General features: G+C 50.2%; 1 protein-coding gene across 1 annotated transcript in view; it reads right to left on the bottom strand.

The window, feature by feature from the left end:
- The window catches only part of PTP4A3 (protein tyrosine phosphatase 4A3), a 42,225-nt gene extending 17,383 nt beyond the window's left edge, over positions 1 to 24,842 (bottom strand). The window contains exon 1 of the mRNA XM_008933293.3: positions 24,826 to 24,842. The gene's annotated coding sequence lies outside the window, so the exon portion shown is untranslated. The remainder of the gene's footprint in view (positions 1 to 24,825) is intronic.
- Positions 24,843 to 25,278: the final 436 nt, after the last annotated feature.

The raw sequence follows: 25,278 nt of genomic DNA, 5'->3' as shown, positions 1-25,278 counted from the left end.
ACATGGACCCTGTGCTGACATGAGGATTCCTGTGATGCCACTGGTGTTGGGGCTGCATCTCCTGTCCAGAGCTCGTGAGGCAATTCCCCAGAGGAAACAAAAGGTGCTCCAGGCATCCCTTCAACATCTCCCAGCTCCTTAGCTGGAATTCCAGCTTTTCCCCTCACATGTAGACCCCAAGCATCTCCAATTTGCAGTCTCCATGGATGGCTTTTTCTAACCTAACTCCTTCTTGAACCGTGAGAGATCCAGCTACCAGAAGAATATCATAAAAACCTCAGAGAGGCACCAAACCTTCAGCACTGAGGGGGAAAAGGAACCCCCCCAGCTGAACACAGCCCTCACACCCTGTCCCTGGTAGCAGATGACTCATGGGCAACAGGCAGTGGCATTGCTTGCAGAGAGATCCTGGTTTTATGACTCAAGATATCCCCTCCACCACCTTCCTCAGCAGCCATGAGGAGCTTGGTGCCGACTCAGAGGCTTTTCCTGGCTTGGATTTGAAGGGAAAAGAAAGAAAAAAAAATTTAAAAAAAAAGGGAGATGGAAGAGAGGCCAACTCCACAGGGAAAAGTAATAACAGGCTTGGGGCTGGCTGCTTCCCAAATCTGCAGAGGGTGTGCCCTGGTTTTTTGGTGGGGGGGGTGAAAAGCTTGGTCATTTGGGGACGGACAGTCCCCATGCTCCGGCGCCTGATGCACAGGGAAGTCAGGCACCGCAAATACTGGGGTCACCTCCCCCCCATCCTTCAGGGATTTCTTCCAGCTAGAGGAATCAGGGGGAAAAAAAGCAATTCTGCATCTGACTGGGCATTTCCAGGATTCCTGCCTTGCCCAAGAGCATCCTTGGAAAGAAATTAATCCCAAAGCAGCATCCTTGTCCCAAAACATGCACGGGGGGGGCAAGCTGACCCCAGTGGTCCCTTACAACAACTGTCACTGCCACTTGTCTCTCCATCCCGAATATCTGATGTGGCTGAACACCTGCTCATCTTTTCTTGTGGTTTCTCACAGCATTTTGAGTGAATTTAGTACTTGTGGCATGTGTCTGAATGGCAAAATTTGGGGGTGGGGGCAGAACAATGCCTCTTTCAGGGTAAACAGGTAGCAGCACCCTGCTGGGGAGGGCATGGAGGGGATGTCATGACCTCCCCTCGGAAGTATGACTTCAGCCTGTGCTGGGGTGGCTGGTTTTGGGAGAAGTGCAGCCTGCATTAAGTGTTTTCCACTGCTTATCCCAGGACCACTATTTTGTCCCCTGGTCTTCAAACCCTCTGTGTTCCACCAGACTCGGACTTTGCTCTTCGGTGTGTTCCCGCTCAGTGGTGACATTCTGATGGGAAGATGTCCCCACACCACCTGGTCCTACCTCCTCCTCAGGTCAGCAGCAGCCCTGACCAAAGGCCATCATGGCCCTGTCTGCGTCATCGGTGTCCCTTGCACAACCCCCAACGCTGCCGGGCTGCGGTGGCTTTGATGGACATCTGCTGATGAAGAATAGGGGCTCCGGGGGACTCAGTCTACCCAACAGGTGGATTTTGACCTGCAGACAGTGTTGAAATAGTGCTCCATGACATGCTGGGGATGCAACGTGGGACAGAACATTCTCTGCCTGTGATAAACCCCATGGACGCATCGTCTCTGGTGGCATCCAGCTATGCCAGCATTGTCCAGAAAAGCCATGCTCTAGAGAAAAGCCTCTCTTCCAAGCCAATGCCACCAGGTTTTAGATGGAGTTTGTGGGTCACTGAGCTTCCTCCACCATCCAGACCTTGTGCTCTAAAGGGCTGTCCTCCCAAACCATCTCACTCTTCCTCTGCACTATTTGGTCTACACATTTCACCTGATGGAGATGGGGTCACACATATCATGACAGGATGCTGGGGGATGGCAATGCAACTGGCCCTCTCCCTTATTGTGGTGGACACCGAAGCACTTCTGAAGGCAGCCACCATCCTGCATGGAAAACCCTGAATTGGCTCCTCCTCATCCTCACCAGCCCTGACCTTAACAGCAGAAACCACCGCTTGAAACAGCCCTTCCAGGGATGTCCCTTTTCCAGCAGGATGGGACAGAGATGCTGAATGCAAATGTCCCCTCAGGGATACTAATAATATGGAGAGACATCGTGTGGGGGGAAACATGATGGGTGTCAGCCAGGACAGTTAAAAGCCATGGAGCAAACAGAGGGAGATGGGAAAACAGCCTGCTCCTGGGTGGGATGCAGTGAGATCTGGCAGGGGCCAGGCTTGCTGTAGATCCTCAGCACACTGGGCTCTTGGCTCATCCCACTGAGCCCAGGTTCTGCAGAGATGATTTGCCTAGAAACCTTCTTTCAGGAAACTCCTTAGCTCCAGCAAAAAGCCATAGCACAGCTCCCTAGTTGCCACAGGACAAACGCTCTGCAAAAGCAACACGTCAGCAAAGCTCTAGGGACAAAGGTGGGTACCTCTGAGCTGCCAGTTTTGGATGCATGACTGTGGCACAGTCTGATCCTGTGCCCTCTCCCACCCTCCTGCACCCAGCCACCCCCAGCAACAGGGACAAAATCCTTTGGTCCTGCCGCCCTTGCGCAAAAACCCGGAGCCAAAGGATGCTGTGCCAAGAGCTGACCCCCACCCGTGGGAGCTTGCAGAGCAAATAAAGGTGGTTTTTCTTTCAAATAAAAGATCAAAGGGGATGAAATGCTGAAAGCTGCAGCTGTTCTTGCTGGTGGGACATCAGTGTCTCCACTCGATCTGCAGAGCCTGCCTGGTGTGTAAAGCACTGCCACATGTCCTCAGCCCAATTCACACCAGGGCAGATGGGGGACCAAACCAGAAGGAGGAGAAGGAAGAATCGAGCATTACTTCAGAGGAAGGAGATTAAGGCAGTGCAGAGCTCAGATTGCTCAGCATCTGCAAATTAGAACCACAGAATTGTGGAATCATTCAGGTTGGAAAAGACTTCTAAGATCATCAAGTCCAACCTTTGACCAAATACTACCATGTCCACCAAACCATATCACAGAGTGACATGTCTACTTGTTTGTTTGAACACTTCCAGAGATGGTGCTGTTCCAGTGCTTAACCATTCTTTCAGTGAAGAAATTTTTCCCAGTATCCAACCTGAACTTCCCCTGGCGCAACTTGAGGCCATTTTCCAGCTATGGAGCTCCTGAAATTCAAAGGCCCTGGAAATGCACCTTGCAGCTGGGCTCATAGGGGCTTAAAAAGTTGAGGATGCAGCTGTGGCTCTTCCTCCAGCTCAGGAATTGGTGGCCAGGGAGATCTTATTGTGGCCTTTCAATACAGTAAAGGGAGCTTATAATGAAGACAGAGAAGAATTGTTTACTATGGCCTGTCATAGTACAAGAACCAACAGTTTTGAATTGAAAAAGGGCAGGTTCATATTGAACTTAAGGAGAAATTTGCTATGGGAGTGGTGAGACACTGGAACAGGTTGCCCAGAGAAGCTGTGGATGCTGCATCCCTGAAAGTGTTCAAAGTCAGGCTGGATGGGGCTTGGAGGCAGCAATCTGCTCTAATGCAAGGTGTCCCTGCCCATGGCATAGGGTCTGGAACAACACCATCTTTAAAGGTTCTCTCCATCTCAAACCACTCCCTGATTCTATGAGTGACTGACAGTCAGGGTGGCCAGGTGGCACCGTGACCCCTACCCAGGGTTCTCCACATCAGCTTCCACCCAGCTCCCAGCCTGCCTCTTCATCAAGTGGAATCCAAACTGGATTCGAGTTTAATCAAAGTATTAAAAAACCTCGCTGGAACAGGACTCTCTGAAAATCGGAAAAAAGGGCTGAAAAATCCTTAGGACCAGAGTCCTACAATGCTGTAGCTTGGGACGTGGTCTCAGACTGCCAAAATGGGCTCCCCAATTACTACCAAGCCAGTTCCCTTCTGGTCTGAACACCAGAAGCAGAAAGCAGCTGCTGGTGCTCCAGACAATCATGTTTTAAATCACATCCTCACTCGTCAGGCAGTGATGCTCTGGCATGCCAAGGCTGCTCCCAGCCGCTGTTTGAGGCGAAACCAGCTAAAAAAAGAATGGCAAACTATACAGATTCTGATGCTTCTTGCACTTGAATGAACTGTCTTTCAATACAGAAGATGAAAAGTCATCCAATCCTATTTCTGTCATTCGCAGGAAGGATTTCCAGCAGTGGCTTTGTAAGAGCCAGCAAACGCCCTGGCTTCTCAGGAAGGGAAATTGCAATGATCTGCATGAGCAAAAATCTCATGTCAAAGCTGCCGTGGGATGATGATCCTTTCTCCTCTTTCTATCCTGGCAGGGAAAGCAAGGAGAAGGTTGTGCAGCACAGCCCAGCTGGCTGCATGGACTGTGCCTGGGTGATTTTGGAGAAGGACCACATTCTCAAGGGAATGGCAGAACAAGGAGGAAATCCATCCTGTCCACAGTGCTACTGTGAAACATCACCTGAACAACACAACAAGTGGGGATGTCACACTCCATGGAAAGCAAAGCAATTCCAACAACAGGGATGTTTCAACCCCAAAACATCGTTTCAGACTCTTGGGACAATATGGAAGTGAAGTGATCATCACACAGTAGTATTTTGGGGCCAGAGGAGCAGTTGGCATCGCCATGCTGCTTCTCCTCAAAATGCCCAAAGGTCAGAAAGAGAGCGTCTGACTGCTCCAGAAGTGCCCAGGAATGCTTACTCATGAGCACGCTTTGGCTTTGACTCTCTTTCATCTGGATATTTGCATAAATCCGGTTGCTGCCCTTAGGGAGATGCAAATTCCCTGTAGAAAGGGAAGCGTTTGAACGTGCTGGCTGCTCAGACAGCGCCAGGCAGGGAAGCGAAGCTTTTATCACCTGAACATTAAATAAAGGCTGAGATGTGAAGCCTCCCCACCCTGCTAAGCAGGAAAACTTCCTCGGCTCTTACGGCCAGATCCAGCAGGGATGGGACAGGCAGGATGCAGTGTTTCATCCGTGCTCTGCACATCCTCCCCAGCCCCAGGGGTGAGCTTTAATGGCCTGGAGACACGCAAGCTGCTCCAGCTCGGCTCCCGGATGGTTTCAGAGGCATTTTGACACCCCGGCGTGGGTGGCATTTCCCAGCCACCCTTGCTGCACTGGAGCAGGCTCTAATCAAGCTGAAAGCAAATGAGCTTCCCTGGGTAAATTAAGCTGTAAGCCCAAATTCATCATTTATGATGAAGCCAACTGGTGATAGTAAGTGTTTTTGGAGATGCACACGCACACATTCTGCCTCTCGGCAGGGAAAAAGGCAAAGGAGGTGAATGAAAAAGCAACACCAGTAACAAGCATAAAGCTGCTCATCCATCTGGGTTAAATATTGGCTTTGAGATCTGGTCAGAATGGTCCTTACCCTCTGTTCCTGGGAGCACACAAGAGGGTTTCAGCCTGGGCAAGGAGGCAAACAGCCATCCTCAATCCTGCATGTCATGGGTGCATCCCAGGAATCTCTTTCTCATGTTGTTTCCTAAAGAGCCAGAATGCAGCGAGCAGAAAATGCAACACCAAGAAACACCTATGGAGGCCTTGCAGAACATCCAGTGCTGACTTAAGGCTCAATTACAAGCTCCTGTGGTACAGAGAGGAAGCTAAATGAGAGCGTGTACCTGGCTCCCTGCCAAACTCCATACTATTGCAACTATCTTGGCAGAAAAACCCTATAGGTACAGATGTGCACACAGTACTCCCAGCAGTCAGCACAAAGGGTATTTTGATATTTCACAAATAATTTAAATTTGGCATCACACATGACAACCAACAGCAAAACCAGCCCAGGGATGGGCTGGATCGCAGTGGGACATCCCAAGGGATACTCAAGATGTCCCCTCCAGCCACAGGACATGGGGTTCATGTGCTCCAGTGCAAAGCCAGCAGGTATCCGGTTAGACTCGGCCCTGCCAGCAGGAGGTCATCGTGACATCAATGGCCATCTTGGCAGAGGCACCATGGAGTCAATCTTGCCTTGGGGGAATTAAAAAATAAATTTAAAAAAGTTTATTTTCAGTTTAATCCGTTCCCAGCTCATCTCCCTGCAAACAGGCAGTGGTGGCACGGCACTGAGGGCAGCACTGGGACAGGCAGCCAAGGGTTGCTAAATGAGCCCTGTAATTCAATGCCGAGGCACGGGGTGAAACTCTGCTGCGTGTTCCCATGTGGGAATTTCCCTGGCATTCTCTTTTATCAGCTGGTCGATAAAATATCCCCACCCATCCAGATCTACTGTAAGTGTCGATCATCAAACAGATGGAGCACATACTCTGCTGTCATTAGAAGTCCTGGGCTGGCATTTACTGGAAACACAGCAGAAGGACTTCCTTCAAGCTCTACTGGATGGTGGCACCTGAAGGTCTCTGGGAACCTCAGCAAGGGGCTTCCCTGCACAGTCTGGAGATGCCAACTGACCTCTCCCATGAAGTTGTACCTGCAGCCTCCCTGGAGGGCTGGCACAGTGTAGGAACAGGAGATTTTAAACACTAAGGATCAACTCTAAGCTCACCCACTTCACTGGCACAACCACGGAGAGGGGCTGGGTAGGACCATCATCGCAGTGTCCCTGCCTCCAAACTGGTGATGCACCATCAGCTCCTCACCAGGAGCACATCCCAGCCACCCTTCCAGCTTGCAGCCACAGCACCAAGGACGAGGATGATTCCCAGTATCCAGGACTGCTGCTGCATCCCTTTGATGCCAGGGTGCTGATAAAGCCCTGGTTCTTGACCTGTCCGCTTCAATAAAACAAACAACAGCTCCATGAATTCCCAGCTAACTTTAGCAGATGCCAATTTTAGCACCTCGTGGGAGGGAACTGCTGCCCAGCTGCCTGCATGACGCCTATGCTGCGTTTTTATCCCCAGCTTCAGGCAGATATTCTGGGTTCTGTAAAGCCTGAAGGCAGTTTTGGGGAAAATACAGCCATTTTTAAAGCAACAGCAAAAATAAATCAGTATTTTAAAGGGAAACAGAGTGGGAAAAAAAGCCTTGCTCTGGAACAGCATTGGCAAAAAACCCTGCAGTAGTAAGATCTGCTGACAAAAACTGCCCCCACATGTGGTCCATTCCTATTCCAACCCCCACTCCAAAGCTGTGCCCTGAAATCACAAAGCTGGACCATGGGCTGCCCCACTTGCCCACAGTTCACTGACAGCCAGGGCTTGTTATCTTGGGAGGAATAGAATAAGATTACATGGCTGTCCTGTGCAAAAGCTTTTTGCACATTTGTCATCATTCAAATGGGCTTAAAATCTGATTATTTTTTTCAACTTCCATTTTTGGAAGTGATTTATCATGCCCCTACATTTCAGTAAAGAGCAGTAAATGCATGGAGGATGCTCAAGAGCAGGTCTGAGACACAGAAGATATCTTCATGTCACATTAACCCAGCTTTGTAAAATCTGAGAATTTGAGACAAACTTTTTCTCCAAATCACGCCTTTTTCAATGAGATCATTTTCAGGAATCTGTCCACTCGCCTCAAAAAATGTTTGTCTCTGGCTCACGTCCACGAAACCAGATAATTGGGAGTTTATAAGTTCATAACTTGAACTGAAGTCAGAAAGTTTCGTCTTTCGTTTTCCAGAGCTGATTCACGGCCAGCCTGGACTGAAACGTGGGCTTGCTTCTAATTTGCTGTCATTTCAGGGTTCACTTGCAGTTTAAGTGATTCTCTGCTGCTGCCTGATGTCTCCTGTGCTGTCATCCCAGCTCAGTGTCGGCACAGCTCATATCTGCACTCCCCAAAGCCTGTCTGGGCCCACTTTTTGACCTTGATCAAGTGAAATGCCCCTGGATTTGCTTCTTTGCTAGAACTTCAGAGGGATGTCAAGCAAGGATTTTGTTCCTGGGGCTGCCCAAGTGATCATCCCCAATGCTGAGCACAGTCAGAGAGCACCACCTTGGACTTGTATTTTTATCTCCAAAGAGACATTTGAGCTTTTCAAAATTGAGCCTTTTTTCCCTCTCTGCTACACCAACACAAGAATTAGAGCTTCATTATTTCACTGAACCCAGCTGTATTTCTGGTCCTGCAAAGTCAACAAAGAGGAGCAGCCAGTTTTTTTGGCTCCCTTGGAAACTCTGCAGTCCAAGAAAATCAGACGAAACATTTGAATACACTCAAGCTTGTTCGTCAACAGTCTGATTTCTGAGGGACCTGACCCTGCGTTCGGGCCGACCAGCGTTGCACTCAGCAATATTTTTGGGTCCTGTGTGAAATACTCCTGCAATGGTCCTGCTGCCAAGTCTTGCAGAAGTTCCCAGGCTGAGGGGCTGCTGCTGCTGGATGTGAGGAAGGAGCCTCCCCTGCAGGGTTCGTGTGAGTTGCTGAAACATCTCAGGTCACCAGGGAAGGGTCAGGAGTGGGGAAGGACGTGCACAATGTTAACTACAACTTGAGAAAAGCACCAAAGTAAATACAGGCAAGTGTCTGACATCTCACATCGACTGTCACAGAAGGGTTGAGGTTGGAAGGGACCACCTTCAACCTCCCCAATGGCTGAAGCATCACTATGAACCATCAATGCTTTCATTGGCATCCTGCAGGTAAGATGGTCTGCAGTCACACATCACCACTATGTCTTGATGGATGGATAAGATTCCTTGTGCTGGCTACTTGGATTGTGCTCCTCTGAGAAATTTAGCATCTAATGAGGTCTAGGGTTAAAGGACATAATTTCCTCCCTTTGCCCCACCCAAGGTCACTGGAGAACATGGACCTACATAGAGAGCATCCTAACCCATTTCTGAGACACAGATCTCCCTTCACAGATACCTCCTCTCAGCTCCAAGCAGCACCAAACTCTTCCCTTAGGGTCCTTCAGAGATGGGAAAAGCACCCCTGAGCCCCAAAATGCTGCCATCACCCTGAACCCTCCAAGGAGGCTTGTCCACAAAGCCCATCTGAGGCCTGGTGCCTGGCCATGGCCCGGGGATGAGGCATCTGGCGGAGCCCACAAGGTGGAAAGTTCAAGTGGCTGCTGTTTATTTGGCTTTGCAGAGAGCAGTCGCCCAGCCTGAACGTGGGCCAAGCACCTTCCCATCGCAGGAAGCGCTGCCGGAGTCTTTAAATAACCACCAGTGGTCAGGGCTTTGGTTTACAGCTTTGCTGGATGGAAAACCACCCCTCACAGCACGCCTGCTTCAGCCCTCTCCTGGGTGTAACAGCATCTGCTCACCTCCCCACCTCCTAGGTCTTCAGGTCCCAGCCCCACGAGCTTCATGGAAGCTTGACAGAGGCAGAAAAAGATCTCCCAGCATAGGCATAAAAACACGTACAGGCTTCTCGTCCCTTGTGAGAGATGAACTTCATGTCCTACAGTCAAAGTTTCGCTTTGCTTTCTTGTAAATTAGTTGTTCCTTGGGGCTCTCCTCACCCTCCCCATCCTGCTGTTAAGGTCTATACACATCTCACCATACTCCAACATCGACCTGCACCACCATAAAGTGCTCCTCACCTTCCTGCTGTTGGACTGGTGTGTTACCAGTTCATATGGTTCAAACCGAGAATAAAATCCTTCCTCCAGGGCAAGCAGAAAATGCCAAGATCCCCCCACAAAGGCTTTCTCAAGAATTTCCCTGGGGGACTTGAAATCAGAAACCTTGCCAAGAACCTGGACCGAGCGGGTCACCCAGCAAATCCTGCTTTACTGATGGAAAGTTCCCAAAAGCTTTTTCACTGGGAAGCCTGGCTAGTTTGGGATTTTGGCAATGCAGGCTTGCCAGGACTCTGGGGAATATAAATGATTTTTTTTTACCTATAGCTGTCATTAACATATTAACCTAAAATGATGACTGGAGAGAGGAAGCTCCATAAACAAGCAAAATAGCATTTTACAGTTGGAAAATAAGACCTTGCCCTGACCTCCTCTTGGGCAGATCCACTGGTGCACAGCAAACCAGTATTTTATTTTAAATTGCTCTTGTAAAAAGTAAAAAAAAGCTGCTTCCTTGACACTTAAGTCAGGTAAGGACACAGCAGGCCAATCTGCCTTATAAATAAGTCTGCTCTTGTATACACATGTTTTAAAATAGGCTTATGAAATGTAAACACATGGGCTTTAACAAAAAATAATTCAGCCTCACTGAAACCATTTAAGCAGGGCTGAGCCAGGCTTCCTGAGCCAGGCCTCAAAGATCTGCTTGAAGACCCAATAGACCCTTAGAGGCATTCTCATAAACACAGAAAAAGGAGCAAAATTCAGCATATTTTTTAAGGATCATCCCTGGAGCTGCAGCCCTGCCTTGGTTTTGAAGCATGAGGTTATAGGAAGAGATTAGGGTGGGAAGGGTTTCTTCTAAACTGTCTCTAACGTGGGCATGTTCCATGCTGCCCACCTTCTCTGTACCATTTAGACAGACAATTTTTCTATTTGTCCCCAACCTCTCTGCCCCAGGAGAGGAGCTAACTACCAGGAAACCTAGGCTTTAAAAATAAAATGCAGTCTTGGCTTCAGAGTGGCAGGTGCAAGGAGAAAAGCTATTTTTAACCCTCATTCTGCAAGAGGGGAATGCTGGGACCCCTCTGAGCAGGGCTTGTCCGAGTTTAGGAGATTTATTTGGAGGCAGTGAAGGGGTCTGACTGGTGGTTAATCCTGGGGCTGGGCGCTGGGAAGAGGACATCAAAGCATTCCTGCATCTGCTGGGGAAATGGGAGAGGCAACAGACAGAGGCTCTGCCTCCTCCCTGGGCGGCTGCTGGGGCGACAGGCGGCACAGACCTGGTGCTTGTGGCTCTCTCCATGACCCAGAAAAGCTGTGGAGATGTCTGAGTAAAGTCCTGAGGATGGATCTTCCCACTTGATTTGTTGGGTTTCCACCCTGCTGCAAGCACAAGCCAGGTAAACTGCAAGGAGAGGTGTTCCAGCCCTCTGATCATTTCTGTGGCTTCCTCTGGACCTGCTTTAACAGATTCATGGCTTTCTTGTGCTTAAAGACCCCAGACCTGGACACAGTACTCCAGGTGGGCTCTCATGAGGGCAGATTCTATGATTCCATGAAGATGAGTTCCCAGTAAGCTCAAGACACCACTGGCTGGTGTCCCTGTGTCCTATCCATCCTGGGATCCACAGTGGAAGCTTTTCCTACCGCAGATAAGAGGATGGCTCAAACCTCTCGTGAGCTGGTGTGGCAGCAATCCAAGAGTTAACATCCGCAGATGAAGAGCATGCTAAGGATTTAGCAGGACCTGACATCTCACAAAGGGTGGCTAAGGTAACTTTGTCAAAGGCTGGCATTCAGGACTTCTCCACCCAAGGAGCCAAACAGCCTCAGGCAGGCTGTCTCGGGGGACTTCTGGGTACACTGCATAAATCTCCAATCTTATTAAAGCTCCGAAGACCAGAATCCAGCCCCTGACCTTCTCTGGAGCAGAAAACGACAAAACGTTTCCTGTTATTTATAGCAGCTGGAGAGCCTGATGGGAAAACCCCACTTGTGAAACGTGGGCTGCCTGCCACGGCCGCTCTGCAGAGAACGGTCAGGCTGCTCCGAACTCCAGCCTCGATGGACCCTCCACCCCTGCAGCCACTTCACCCCGGGCAAGACCATGTCCAGAGGCAGCCCAGCAGAAACAGGCATATGGATCTCGCTCCCACTGGCTCTTCCAACTTGAAACAGGCAAGGCTGAGCATCCCAGAAGAGGGGGCTTCACCTGTGGGCTACAGGGACCTGGCAGCCCTTGAGGTGCAGAGTTCACCCATACAAGGCTCCACCTAAACGTGGCTGACCTTACCTAGGAGGTGACTGTCAGCTTTCAGGGAAACTGAGGAGAGGGCACAGCCCCTTTGCCCACCTCCACCAGATGCTATCCCCCTCCTCAAAGCACATCAGGACATGCACTGGCACATTTTGTGCGCTGACAGCTGAATTTCCATCACCCTGGCACGCACCGAGGGTGCTTTCTGGCACACTCAGCCACACAGGTGCAGGAAACCTCACAGTCCAAGGTGAGCTCTTCCTGCACCGGTATGGGCTTTACCTCAAAGAGAGCCTCCCAGCTCCGGCCCTGTTCGAGAGGATCTTTTGCTGTCACGCTGTCGAGGAGGATTCCCACAGCTTCTGCGCTGGGCCCGCGCCAGCGTGGGTGTTCCGCTCGCTCCCAGGCCGAGGGAAGCAAGCTGCTCGTCACGCACTGCCGTGAGAGGCTGTGAAGGAACTTGCCAGCCGTGACAGGAGCAGCCGGCTCTGGAGCTGCCACGGTGGCGGCTCCTCTCCGGTTTGAAATGCTGCGATGGCACCCAGGGACATGTACAGACCATGGCCCTGCCACGGTCTAAAATAAGCCACCAGGGTGACAGGGAGTGTCATGGATGTCAACGCAGCAGTGAACAGCTGCTGGGGTTTAGGACCATGCTGGGAGCAGCACAGGTCACACTCCTGAACTTCACCTTCACCATGAAGCTGTTGCTCCTGCCCAGGCAATGATGCTGTGGGTAGGACTCAGCTTGAGAGCAGAAACCTCAATTTAGGGACCCAGAAGCCTTGTTAGAGTCATAAAAATCACAGAATGGTTTAGGTTGGAAAGGACCTTTAAATGTCATTTAGTCTGCCCTCCCTGCAATGAGCAGGGACACCTTCCACTAGATCAACAGAGACCTTTTAGACTTGCTCTAAATGAGTCACCTGATGTCACCTGGTGGCCTCCTCCTCTGTTACAGCTCTGCTGCCAGTGAATCCCTACAGTCCCATGGCCACTGTGGGAGACTGACACACCTTATCCTCAGCAACAAAACTCCAGATCAGAGCCATGGCCAAGCCCGAGGCGCATCTCCGAAGAGCCCAGCCAGATATTCTCCCAGGGAGATTTTGGCCCTCGTGATGGAAAAGTTCCTTCTAAATATCCCCAGGCAGTTTGCCTGCAACTCCAATTAATAACACTGTATTTTGTCAACAAAGTCGGGTCAGCGGCAATTCATAGACTTCACGCTGGTTAACCTTTTTCCACCAAACAAGCCCAGGGATATTTTGACTCTCTGCCCTTGAGAAGTTTATTTGTGTGGGATCTGTCCACTTACCAGCTTCCGGCAATGAAAAGACACACAAAAAGTGCAACCGCTTTCTAAAAGTCAGGGAAAGACTTGATGGTTGTGGCCAGGGCTCCCCAGCACTGGAGCCAGAGAAGTAGAGTTGCCAAAGCCACCTAAGAGAGGCCAAGAGGCTTGTAATTAGCCTGGGAGAGAAACCAGAGTGCAACAGCCTGACCATCATCCCCATATGCAACAAGATCTTCTGCAGAGAACTTGTAGGTGTTCTATTGCTGGAGGCAAAACACATGGACTGGGATTGTGGAGCCCCAAAAGAAGACTCAACAGGGAAGTTACATCGGAGAAACCCATCCCCACTTTCAGCCTTGTCCATGTCCCATCACCCAGGAAATGACTCAACATCAAACCAGTTCAAGCTTCCCCAGCACTTTCCACTGCCCAGGACCACACTTCATCATCTGATGCTCATAGCATTTTGTAGCAACAGCAGATGCAAAGAGTAGGATCAGGGAAATGGAATACCTTAGCCTTGGCCTGGCGAGGATTTCATGCCTTTCAGAAGCAGAAGAACCAAGGAGAAAGATTTCTCCACCTTCCTCCTGAGACGTGTGGGATGTATCTCTCACCCTGGGACCACGGGCTGTTGCAGCCCACAGATGTTTGTGCTCTGGGTAGCACAGAAACCTTCACCGTGATTAGAAAGGATTGGCCAAAAGGGATTCAGCTTGAGACTCCTACACTGCCTGGGCTCTCCTGGCAAATGATTTACAGATGCTGCAACTGGCTGGCGTGCTCTTCACCCAGACAGAACAGCATCTGGCAGGCCCATTACTGCCTTGTGTGGAGGGTGTGCCCTGGAGAGCCTGGAGATTTATTGTCCAGATATAAAGTGACTGAGCTCTGTCCCAGGAGCAGCTCCAGGGAAAAGCAAAGAGCTTCTTCATAAAAGAGCCTGCTTATCACAGTTGCAATTATTTGCACATAAAGGGGAGGCCAGGAGGGCAAACGAACTCCAGGGTGGTATGGGGAGGTGACACTGTGCTGGCTCCAGCGGGTGCTGCCAGCTGGAGGAGGGTGTCTGGTGTGGTGGAGGAATGGCTGACCCAGAGAGGGGCAGGGAAAGCTGTGCCTTTTAACAGCAGTTGGGATATTTTCTCCAGCACATTCCTCTCCCTCCAATAATCTTGTGGGAGCCTGGAATTGTGAAATGCAATTCCTCCCTACTGGCAGCTCTGTGGGGATGCCAGAAGCCAGAGCAGCTTTGCATGGGGGAGGACCAGTGTCCATCACATTGCAGACACGAGACACCAATAATTACACTGTGAGGTGAGGAGAAAGCCTTTCCCACCACATACCTCCTCCCTGGCCTGGCTTGTCCTTGCAGCAGGGCAGAGCATCTCAGACTGGGGCAAAGGATACAGCACGCTCAGTGTGATGCAATATTTACCTCTTCTTGAGATCTGAGTGAGGTCATGCATTTGGATCACTTTGGGCTGTATTTGCTCAGGGATAGAAAGTTAAACCCTTCAGATTTCAGTGTAAATCCCAGCAGGGAGCAGCAGCTGGGAGAAAAGCCTGGTGGGATGCACGGGCTCCCGGGTGGCTCCTCCAGGCCACATGGGACCTTGGGTGGTGCCTGATATCTCCATCTATCCCATGGATGGCAGGACACTAGGTTGCATCTGGCAGTCGTTTGTGAGGCCCCTGGTCACAGCCATGTGCTGGGCTGAGCCGTGCAAACCATGGTGCACGTCTGTGGGACGTGCCTTCACCCACCTCTGCTTTCAATTAAAGCCACTAATGATTTTAGCAAGGAAAACCCTGAACCAAGCACACTCCGTGGCGGGCTCGCTAATGCTGGCCAGATGTGCTGCTCCTGGCAGGTGCCGTGGTGGCCACAAGTGTGCAGGTGGCAGAAGGAAAATAAGAAAAAACAAGTTATGGGTCACTGCCATCAAACCAACTCTTCTGGGCTCAGGAAAACTGAACAGAGCCGGTCCTGGATGCTTTGCGGTCTGGGCTTGGGTGAGGCCCCAAGGCTGCAATGGTTTTATTTAGGGCATGCAATAACCTTTGGCTCCTATTGTACTTGTGTTTGCCAGAAAGGCAGTTGGTCTGGCTGGATTAAAGCTGGCAGTAATTACATGCCAATGCCTCCTCTGTAGCGAGGAGGGGTAAAACCTAAAAAGAAAACCACGTGGGCATCCCCCTACTCGCCACTTTGCATGGAGATGGCTCCTCACCCTCCCGCAAGCAGAAATCCAGCTCATGCCCAGAGTTAACACTTTGGAAAGTTATTGACAATGCAGTCCAAAAGGGAGAGGAGATGTGGAAATTGCTCCTGGTGTCAAATGTGTTTCGTAAGCCACCAGCTGTATCCCCTGAAGGACACTCTTCCTCGCCCAGCCACCAACCCAGCGAGCAGCCTTCCAGCCTTCCCTGCTTCCCCAAGTACCAAACACAAACCAGATGCTCCAAAATGCCTGGTTGAAGACATTCCCTTTCATCTGGTAAGTGCTGCTTCCGAGGGAGAAGATCATAAGGAGTCCTCAAACCCTCTTGAATGACCCAGTCGCCTATTTTTGTCCTTTTTGGGCTTCAGAGTGTCTTTGGCTTTGGCATCTGAACCACCCTGCTGCTCCTCATCCCCTCTTCCTGGCAGCTGATGGCCAGACTCAGCCTCCTTGACACGATTTGGACCCTTGGGACTGGTTTATGGTCACCCACTTGCCATCAGCCACATGCAATCCCACTGCAAGAGGTGCCATGATGTCACTAAAATGGGCACCTCTGCTCCCCCAGCGTCAGACAGGCACGGTGCAGGAAAGCCAGCCTGGGGGGTGCAAAACTGAGGTGCAAAAGGCAAAAAACTAAGATGCTTTTTGCAGTAATGGCAGTGATAACAGCTCCATCTAAAACTGGAGCAGGAGGAAATCCACAGCCCCCAAAATTTGACCTACACGAGCCTAAACTTAAATGAGGTACGCCTGCAGCGAGGATTTCCTCTTGCCCTCTTCAGTCACTGCATTTCTAGTTTTGACTAATAAAACAGCCAGTCCTCAAACCTCGAGCTCTTTATTGCTTGTGGTTCCTTCCCCTTCGTTTCTAAGAAATGAATAACAGGAGCAGAAGGTTGCAAAACACACAGTGGACTCTCCTGGCTTTAAATACAGTGAGAAACCAAATAAACGGGGAGAGAGGAACAAGGAAAATCGATTCCAGAGAGAAAACGCCCAGCTGCACCCACTGTAAGTGTTGGAGGCTGTGGATGCTGGTTTAGGCAGTGAGAAAACACGACGCAAAAAGCAACAGCAGCGATACCGCCGGCGAGCGCAGGATGCTGCAGCTGCAAAGGAGCCCACGGGCTGCTCAGAAAAGATTCAGGATGGAAAGTTAATGCCCAGCGTGATGTACTAAACAACCATGGCCTGGAGAAGAGGAGCTTGGGGTCAAAAAATCACTTAACATGGAAAGATATGATGGGGTCTGCTGGTTTCCTGCTTGTATCTGCTGCTGATGCTCAGTGCTGCATCAGTATCGCTCTCCCCAAAAGCCCAGATGAGCATTAGGGGGAATTTTGTTAGAATAGCCCAGCAGTTTTGCTGGAAACTGGGAAAGATAAGAATAATCCTGCTAATAACTGCAGAGCCCAGCTCCTCCTCAATGATGCCAATTTATGTGTGGTTTAATGAGGGCATGGAATGATGAAAGGACACTGCAGGGGGATATAAAATCCTGCCTCAAATGGACACACGCTGATACAGTTTAGATTAGGCAGGATGAAAAAACAAGTAAACAAAAATATATTTGTAACTAGAGGAAAACTTGGAGGAAATAAGGAGCTGGTGAATGATGGCACCTGGAGCATCGTTCCTTCCATCAAAGGAACCAGCTGAATTCTGCCTGCCAAAGACAAGGAAGGGGTCTAAATCAAGATGGATAAACCAGCACCTCAGCATCACTGGGAATAAGCACAGAGCTTCAAAAGAAAGCACATAAAAGGCATCAACCTGCAAAGAAAATTCATGGCAAAGATGTAGCTGCAAAAAGTATGGGGGAAATGAGTCCCCAAAGTGGGAAATTACCATCCTGGGGGGAGAGCAAACACCTCACAGCTCTTCCCATACCATCCTGGATGGTCCAACACCCCCAAAAGGGGACCAGTAGTAAGGAGCCATGTGTGTATTTTGCACTGATGAACTTTAATGTTGTAAATCCACTTCAGCCTCTGAGCAAAGTGCCTGGCACACCCGTACACTGGAAACCTCTGCTCCACAAGACCAGGGCTGAGATTAGCACGAGATTCGCACAAGATTAGCACAGGCAGGAGTGTGAGCCCCAGTGCTACCCAAAACAAGAGGGAAGGGTGTTGCTGAAGGCTGTATCAGGAAAAAAACTCTGATCTTCTGCCCAGACAGCTTTTGCTCCACAAAAGAGAAGTGTGCTACTGAAATTAGATGATGTGTTCAAATCTGAGAGCCTTTGTTAGTAGTGCAAGTCCTTCTGCAGGTTGGGACTGTGCCTGGTGAAGATGTCCAGAGGCAGCACGGTGGATTTTCCCCTGTCAGTGGGAGGGTGGGCTCCAGATGGAGTTGCTGGGGCTGTCTCCACTGCTGAAATGAGGAAGCCTAGATGCCCTTACACCCCCTCCATCCACCCTCAACCAGGAACTCTGAGGTTATTTAGGTTGGCAGACCCAGGGCTCTTGGCACAGCCTGCCAGAGGATAAACACCAGAGCAGGGAAAAGAGCCATCCGAGCTAAAAGCCAGTGCGGGTACAAGAAGAACAAGGCCAAATGGGTACGAGTCATCCACAAATAAATTTCAGCTGGAAACGAGAGCAGTTTGTATCTGTGTGAGCAGCAAGGCTCTGGCAACAGCTTTCCCGGAGGACTTGCCAGGGTCAAACGGCTCATTAGTTTGAAGAAGGAAACTGGCAGGGGGTTTGTGTTGAGGCTGCTTGTAACGGTAGGGGGGGGACCAGCCAAAAATCGGTGGTGGTTTTGGGGCTGGATTCAGCAGGACATGGGTCTTCTGCCACAGCCATCCCATGTGGCAGCTGTACCTGTGCTGGTAAGGTACAGAGGGGTGCAAACCACATCTACTTGCTCTTGGAGAGAGCGGCATGGGGAGGAAAATAAAAAGGCACCGTTGTTCCAGCTGACAGGAGCTTAAACACCGGCTGGGAATTGGGCTCGGGGCCCTGTGTGAAATTAAACTTGGCTTGTCTTAAGACAGCGGCTCTACTCCCCGAGCACCCTACGAGCATTTGGGTAATAGCAGGGGGAATCAGACCTACTTGTCAAGCGTGTTGCTATTTGTGCAAACGCTGCGTACCGGAGGGAAGCTTGAAGAACAAGTCCCCTTTTTATAGCGCGTTGGATGCTGGCAGCGAGCCTGCAAATTAGAAGGAATTCAGAGAGGAGCAACAACAACAACAACAAAAAAAAAGCCTAAGGGGCTGGAGGGATTAGTTTTGGAGGAAAGGAAGAAAAAAGGGAGCTAAGTGTGTGGTCCAGTGGACATGACTTTGGGCTGGGTCTGCACCCGGTGTTGTCCCATCCACAGCAAACCTCCTTGTGCCATGTACAGGTTTCCCAACCCGACCTTAAGAAGCAAGATGTATTTCCTGCCACCTCAGGAGACAGCTCTGTCATGTCCACAACAGAAAAGAGAAATATTTTAAAATCACATACACGATAGAAAGTTCATTAAGAAGCTGTCAGAGCAAAGGACAGCCCACAAACAAAATGGGTTTGAGCTGGGAACAACTTAGCTTTGGCAATGAAGGGTGTGTGGGGACAAACTCCCCGCTGCAATGGGTTTTCTAGGGTGGTTTTACACTAAACTACTCAGTTAATTCCTAAGCTCCTTGAATGAGCTCATAGAGGTGTAATATCCCTGCCTGGATGCAGTCCTGCTATCAGCATTCCTATCGTTTGGGGCACTGAGAGGGGCAGGAGTGACCTGGATCATGGGTTTAATTACCAGCCTTCAGCCTGGCTGCTCTTGCACTGGTGCCAGGGCCCAGTGGAGAGGGGACTTGGGCAGGAGCCCAGCACTGTCCCTGCTGGGAAAAGCTTGGCTGTCCCCTGCTCGGGGTACCCAGTCTCATGGGGACATCCCTGGGACCAGCGTTGCACCAGACATGCAGCACCCTGGGGAGCATCAGCTCAGGCACATCCAGGGCCTTTCAGGCATGAGACTAATTTTCCTGTTTGTTGACCAAACCTCCCCGTTTTTAGTGCCTGTCACACAAGCACAGATGAAGCTGTAATTTGCCATGACGGGATGTAAGGAGAGGAGGGGACACAGAGGCTGAGACAAGCCTTCCCTTAAATGCCCCCTAACGCCACCTTAAAAAATAATGAACCGGGGGCAGAGGAGGTTACTGGTTTGGTATGAGAATTTTCATAAGCATGAGAAAAAAAAAAGACCACATTGCTCCAAAGTTGGTGTTGTTTTTTTTTTTTAAGCAAGCTTCAGGGGCTCTGGGAGAGCAAAGCTTGCTGCAAAGTTTGTTTTCTGTTGTGCCCACGTTACCAAGCAAAGTCGGATGAGGAATGTGCGGCGAAGGGCACTCGGTTGGGCTGCACCCCTAGGTAAGCACTGGTGGTCAGGTATGATGGCACAGTGAGGGTCCCTGGGCATTGCCTCCAGCCCAGGACACTGCTTAGCCACCCACCTTCCCAATTTAAAGCAAACTTTGCTTCCAGCAGCGTGCCATTTCCAACCATTGTGTTGCACACGCAGCTAATAAACAAACATCATACAGACATTAAAAAAAGTGTTTTCTAGATGTTGGGATAATGAGGGCAATTTCCCTGGCGCCTTTCCCCGGCATGCCAGGGTGCAGCGTGGTAGCCAGCAGCTCCCAAACCCTTCTCCGGAAAAGTTCAAACCCTCAAATACTTGGAATTGCTCTTTGAGGGAATTTATTTTAAAGCCGCTTTAACGGCAGCTGGGAATTACCAGGGAGGCACTTTGCTCTGCAATTTCCCAGCTGCTGACCCCGTTCACATGAAGGGGGCCCTGGGCAGCCACCCAGCTTGGGGACATGTGCCGAGCCATCACAGCCTGGAGTTGCACCCGAAATTCCCCTTGTCCCAGGTTGCAGCAAAAGCACAGAGAGGGGCTGTTCTGCATGGCAGGAGCAAGAAAAATTAACTCCCACATCCAGCAGTGTGAGGGTGTGAGCTGGGATGTGGTAGGGTTATTTTTTAAGACCCTGTTCCCACGAGGGATGAAAATTGCATCCAACCATGTTGCTTCTTCCCTGGAACAAAAGCTGAGCTGAGAGGCTGTGAACCTCTCAAAAACCAAGTCAACATCCCAATGTGCCGGTGGCATGTTGTTTTTTAAGAAGCATTTTGGTCTTAAAAAGAAAAGAGTTATTAAGCAAAATCACTGACAGGAAGTCAGCATTTAAGTGTTGGCAGGACTGTGAGCCACAGGTCCTGCTGGAAGGTTGGAAAATGCCACCACCAGAGCTGTGGTTGCTTTATCTGCAAACTCTCTATGTCCCCATTGCCCTGAGAGCGTTATGGAGCCCTTCCCCTTTCCACACCTCCATGGGGACATCTTGGTCACCGTGCCTGGGCTACTTGACTCAAGCCCCGGAGATGAGGTGGTAGCCCTAGAAGAGATGCAGGCAGGTGGGATGGGTCTGGTGGCAGACAGAAGCAGCTCCAAGCCCAACTGCTGCCAGATGTGAACCCACATGCAGCTGCCAAGTCACCCAAAACGAAGGGGCCCCCAAAGCCACAAGCAAGGGTTGGGCTGACAGGCATCAGCCCCCCATGGCGTGGCACCCGTGGCCCTGTGCCAGCTTTCTTCTCCTTGCTGTCATGTTCAAAAGACATTTGTGGAAAAACACAGCAGAAATGAGAGGGTTTGAGTGGCAGTTTGGAGAAGGAGATGGGGGAAGAAAACAACTTGGCAAGGAAGGAGGGGCTGAAGGACACAAGTGTTCCCATTTTGGTTTATAACTCCCAAGGGTGCTGCTCGGAGCATTTATTGACCAACTCGCCCGCTCTCGATGAGCTGGCCTGGCAAACTGTGGTAGCAGGGAGGGAGGCTATTCCTGGTCAAGGCGTGTCCAACAGCAATGCTTTCTTAACTTAAAATCAACTAGTGACATGAATGGGACTCAAAATGCACAGTCAAGGACTTTCCTGAAGAGGCTCTGGCTCTGCAGCCACTGCACCTGTAGCGTCATCTCAATGTCACCACAAAAAAGTCATCAAGTGCCCTCATGAAATGTTTCAGGGGTCCCCAAAAAGGGGGGAAAAAAGAGCCAAAGCCCAGCCAGGCAGACACAATCTGCTCAATAAAATCAAGGTGGACCCTTGACTCCAACAATGCAGCAGACAGAGAGGACTGATTTGCCTCTCTCAGTATTAGAAGGGAAATAATAATCATGGTCATAATAAAAAAGAGTGAGATGCAGCCAGGTCAGGTTCATTAAGGGTGAAAGGCAGTGGTTTGACTCCAAACCCAGCTGTTCTCCACAGCATTGATATGATCTTCCCTAGCACAAGTCTGTGCGGGAACTCGTCATCCCCAGTGTTCCTTGCAACATGATAACACGCCACATCGCCCCCAGCTCCCAAGTTAAACATCTTATTAACTGAAGTGACGTAAAAGAGGAAATCTCTGAGAACTATCGCAGAGATGAGAGGGAACACATTTACCATCAATAGGTGATGGTACCTCTGCAGAGAGATCTGCACATAAACCAGCATCCAGCCCCTCCTTCCCCTCCCTCCTCTAATCACTCCATGTCATGGGAAACTAAACCTGACATCCAAACAGCTCCGATGTGAGAAACTTGCTGTAAAAATATTTTTAAGACTGAAAAACAACAACAACAAAAAAACTTGCCTTCCAGGAACCCATTTGGATACAAACCCTGTGCAGCTGCAGCCACCCTCCGTGTCCGCGTTCATCCCTCCTGCTTCGGCTTGGAAATCAGGCAGGGCGGGGAAGCGGAAAGGAAATACAAAGACCAAAAAAAAAAAAAAAAAAAAGGAAGGAGGATGGTGGTGGTGGGAAAAGCAGCGATATCGCAGGCGATGAGCCGCGAGATGCTGTTGGCAGAGCGGTCCAGCAATCCCCTGAAATTCAGACGGTCACGTGCGCTGCCTGTCTGCAGCTCCCGCGCAGCCCGGGCTCAGCACTTCACTTCGCCCAACTGCACACGCAGCACTTCCCCGCGGAGAGCTCTCCCGCCCCACCCCCGCACGCCTCCCAGCCCATGCCCCATCCCAACCGTACCCAGCAGGTTTTGGCACTGCAAGGTGACCTAGGGCTCCACGCCGAAGCTGCTCTGGCTACAGAGGTTGAAAAGCATCGCCGTGCTGCAAAACCACCCTCCCTGGCAGCTTCTCCATCTAAATCCCAGCCCTGCAGGTAGTGCTGTCTTCTCCACCAGGATGTGCACAGTGGCCACCTCCCCACGGCATCCATCTGGGGCTGGTGGGGGTTCCCACTGGCGTGGAGGAGCGCCAAGAACATTCTGTACCCAGCCTGTCCCTGGGCAACCCTGGGCATGTCCAAAACCAGCCCCTGAGCTCCCTGGGCAGTTGAGGTTGCATCAGAGAACAGCGGGTGAGCCCAGACACCTCTGGGGCAAGGTGGCAGCCAGCTTCTTTCTTTCTTTATTTTTTTTCCCCTTTAATTTTCACCTGGGACATGCTTTGCACCAAAGGGATGCTTTAGACTCCATCCTACACTCTCCCGCAGCAGCTCCTGGGGACTAACTGCAACCAAGCAATCACCAAAGGTCCCTCTGCAAAGGCCGTGAGGCTGCAAAGACCCAACCTCACCACCCCAACTCCAAAAACCTCCAGGACAACTAAAACGAATTTTTTTTCTCTGCTTGCACCCATTCCTCACGTAAATTAGCAAGAGGAATTAGGAGACTGAATGTTCCATGCTGCCTCGACTTCACTACCCGGCCAGAGATGCATCGCATGGCACTAAAGTCAGGCAGATACAGCGAGACTAAAAAAAGAGTGTGGTTGCTTTTTTTTTCTTGTAAAGCTGGACTGCCTTTCACGGCGACTGTATTTATAGGTAGAGCTGTTGAAATTTTAAGGGCTCCTTGCCACAGGAATCCGGCCGTGTCTCGCGTTCGCAAAGTGGCGTAACTTGGCAAAAATGAACATACAACCGATGGCCGATGGGTGCTGCTTCCCTCCCTCAATTTTGGGTTAAATCAGAAGGGGAAAAGAGAAGATGCAAAAATGAGCCATGCACGCCACTGCCATGTGCCACAATATGTATTTTCCAGATTCAGAGCGTAATGAACACGGGACTTCACGCCCGCCCCTGCACCGGCACTTTCCTTTTCTGTCAACGACCAAAAAAAAAAAACCAGCTTTCGCGGGTGTTTATTTTTGCTTTCGGTTTGGCTACCCATGGCACACACAAAGCCTCCTCTGCACTTTGTTTTAGGGCTGAAAAACTCTGGCAGGGTTCAGCCCCAGAGCGGTAAAACTCGCTCTCCCCATCCAAAGCCGCCCGGGAACACCATCCACCAACACACCACAGCACATGATGCCCAGAAACCACGCGGTCTCAGCCCAAAAGTTGGCAATTTTCTTACACAACAGCACTGCTACATAGCTAAAACCCTTTTTAATTTTAATTTATGCTATAAAAGTACACTACGCCCTGTCCAAAGACGCTACCACCCCGCTGAGCACGTCTGGATGCTAAACTTTGATTCCCTATGGCAACGTGCGTCTATTTAAGACAAACCCCAAACCATAATTTAAGACAAACCCCAAGTTATTGATAGGAGCCCATGTTTACTGTTTGCTATTTTAATATCAAGTGCTGTTGGCTTTCAAGCCACTCATTTCCATGGCTTGCAGGGGAGGATGAAGCTGGAAACATGCCTAAACGTCGGGGTTTTTGACGTTTCCATGGGCACTTCTGCTGTCAAATCAAAGAAATGCACTTAACAGGCCGATCCCAGCGGATGCTTCTCATCCAGGATTGCCTTGACTGGAAGCCGGCAAGTGATTTTTGAGCTATCAAGGCACACACAAAAATAAAACAGCTGTAACAAAAGCTTTTTGCTTCTGCAAGCAGCCCTCTCCATAGGCAGAGCCAACAGGGTGATGGCTCGTGGCACGCTGATGACACGATTATTTCCAGCCTTGTGGAAGTTAATGTTCCCAAAAGGAACAAATTTCAGATTGCAGCACTTACCAAAGGTTAAAGTCTCTTGCTTCCCTTGCCCAAGTGTCAAATTTGGTCTTTGCTACTAGCACCTGACATCCCCAAAAAGCAGCTGTGGGGGACTGTACCCCTACTAGCCAGCACCTGGAAGGTTAATTCTGAAGCCTAGTGACAACTCAGTGTATATACATCCTGGATGTATATAAATATTGGTGCAGAATATTGGTGGGTCCACAAAGCCCTGAGCTTCAAATCCACCTGCAACATTTTAAACATACACTATGACAAAAAAATTAGTAATTGTTGTAACAGTGGGATTTAAATCCAGCTCATAACAGGGGAGATTCATGATATTTCGTATTCAAACAAGTCACCAGCCCCGTTTATCCCCACTACTCTTTTTCCATTGTTGTGGAATAAATACACGACTTCATGAAGGCTCAGTTTTCTTGCTGATCCTCCTTGAGCCAGAAGGATGCACATAAACCCAACTCAGCAGCTCTAGATGCGAGATCAACTCATTTATGTTTCAGCTCCTTTCCACAGAAAGATGAAGCTGTAACTGAATTAACTGGAAATTGGCAGCGGCACAAACTTGCCAGATTCCAGCTAATTGTCTGGATTAGTAATTCCTGTTGTATGCAAAAATGCACCTTACCTACGGCAGAGAAAGGCATGGGGTGTCCTCCTGATAGGTGACCTGCCTGCTCTGGGAATGGGAACTACTGGCATTCCCAAGCCCCCACCAGCGAAAGGCTCATCAGCCTAACGAGACATGCTCAAATATCGAATCACTGAATCATTAAGGGCGGAAAAGACCTCCCAGATCACCAAGTCCAACCCTCAGCGCAGCAGCACCACCACGTTCACCACTGAACCATGTCCCCAAGTGCCACATCCACACGCTTTCCGAACACTCCCAGGGATAGTGATTCCACCACTTCCCTTGGAAGCCTGTCCCGAACATGCCCCGGGAGAGGCCGTCCCTGCCGCAGCTGATGCAGCCAGCGCAGCCCCATCCGTCTGACGCGGAGAGGTGGGAAACATCCATGGGGATAGCGAGTCCAGACAGCCTGGATGGAGCATGGAAGTTCCCCCCTGGGGCCCCTGG

The sequence above is a fragment of the Manacus vitellinus genome, unplaced genomic scaffold (assembly GCF_001715985.3).
Source record: "Manacus vitellinus isolate BGI_N305 unplaced genomic scaffold, ASM171598v3 scaffold_1_pilon, whole genome shotgun sequence".
Taxonomy (NCBI): Eukaryota; Metazoa; Chordata; class Aves; order Passeriformes; family Pipridae; genus Manacus; species Manacus vitellinus.
This window is presented reverse-complemented; position numbering and strand designations above follow the sequence as displayed.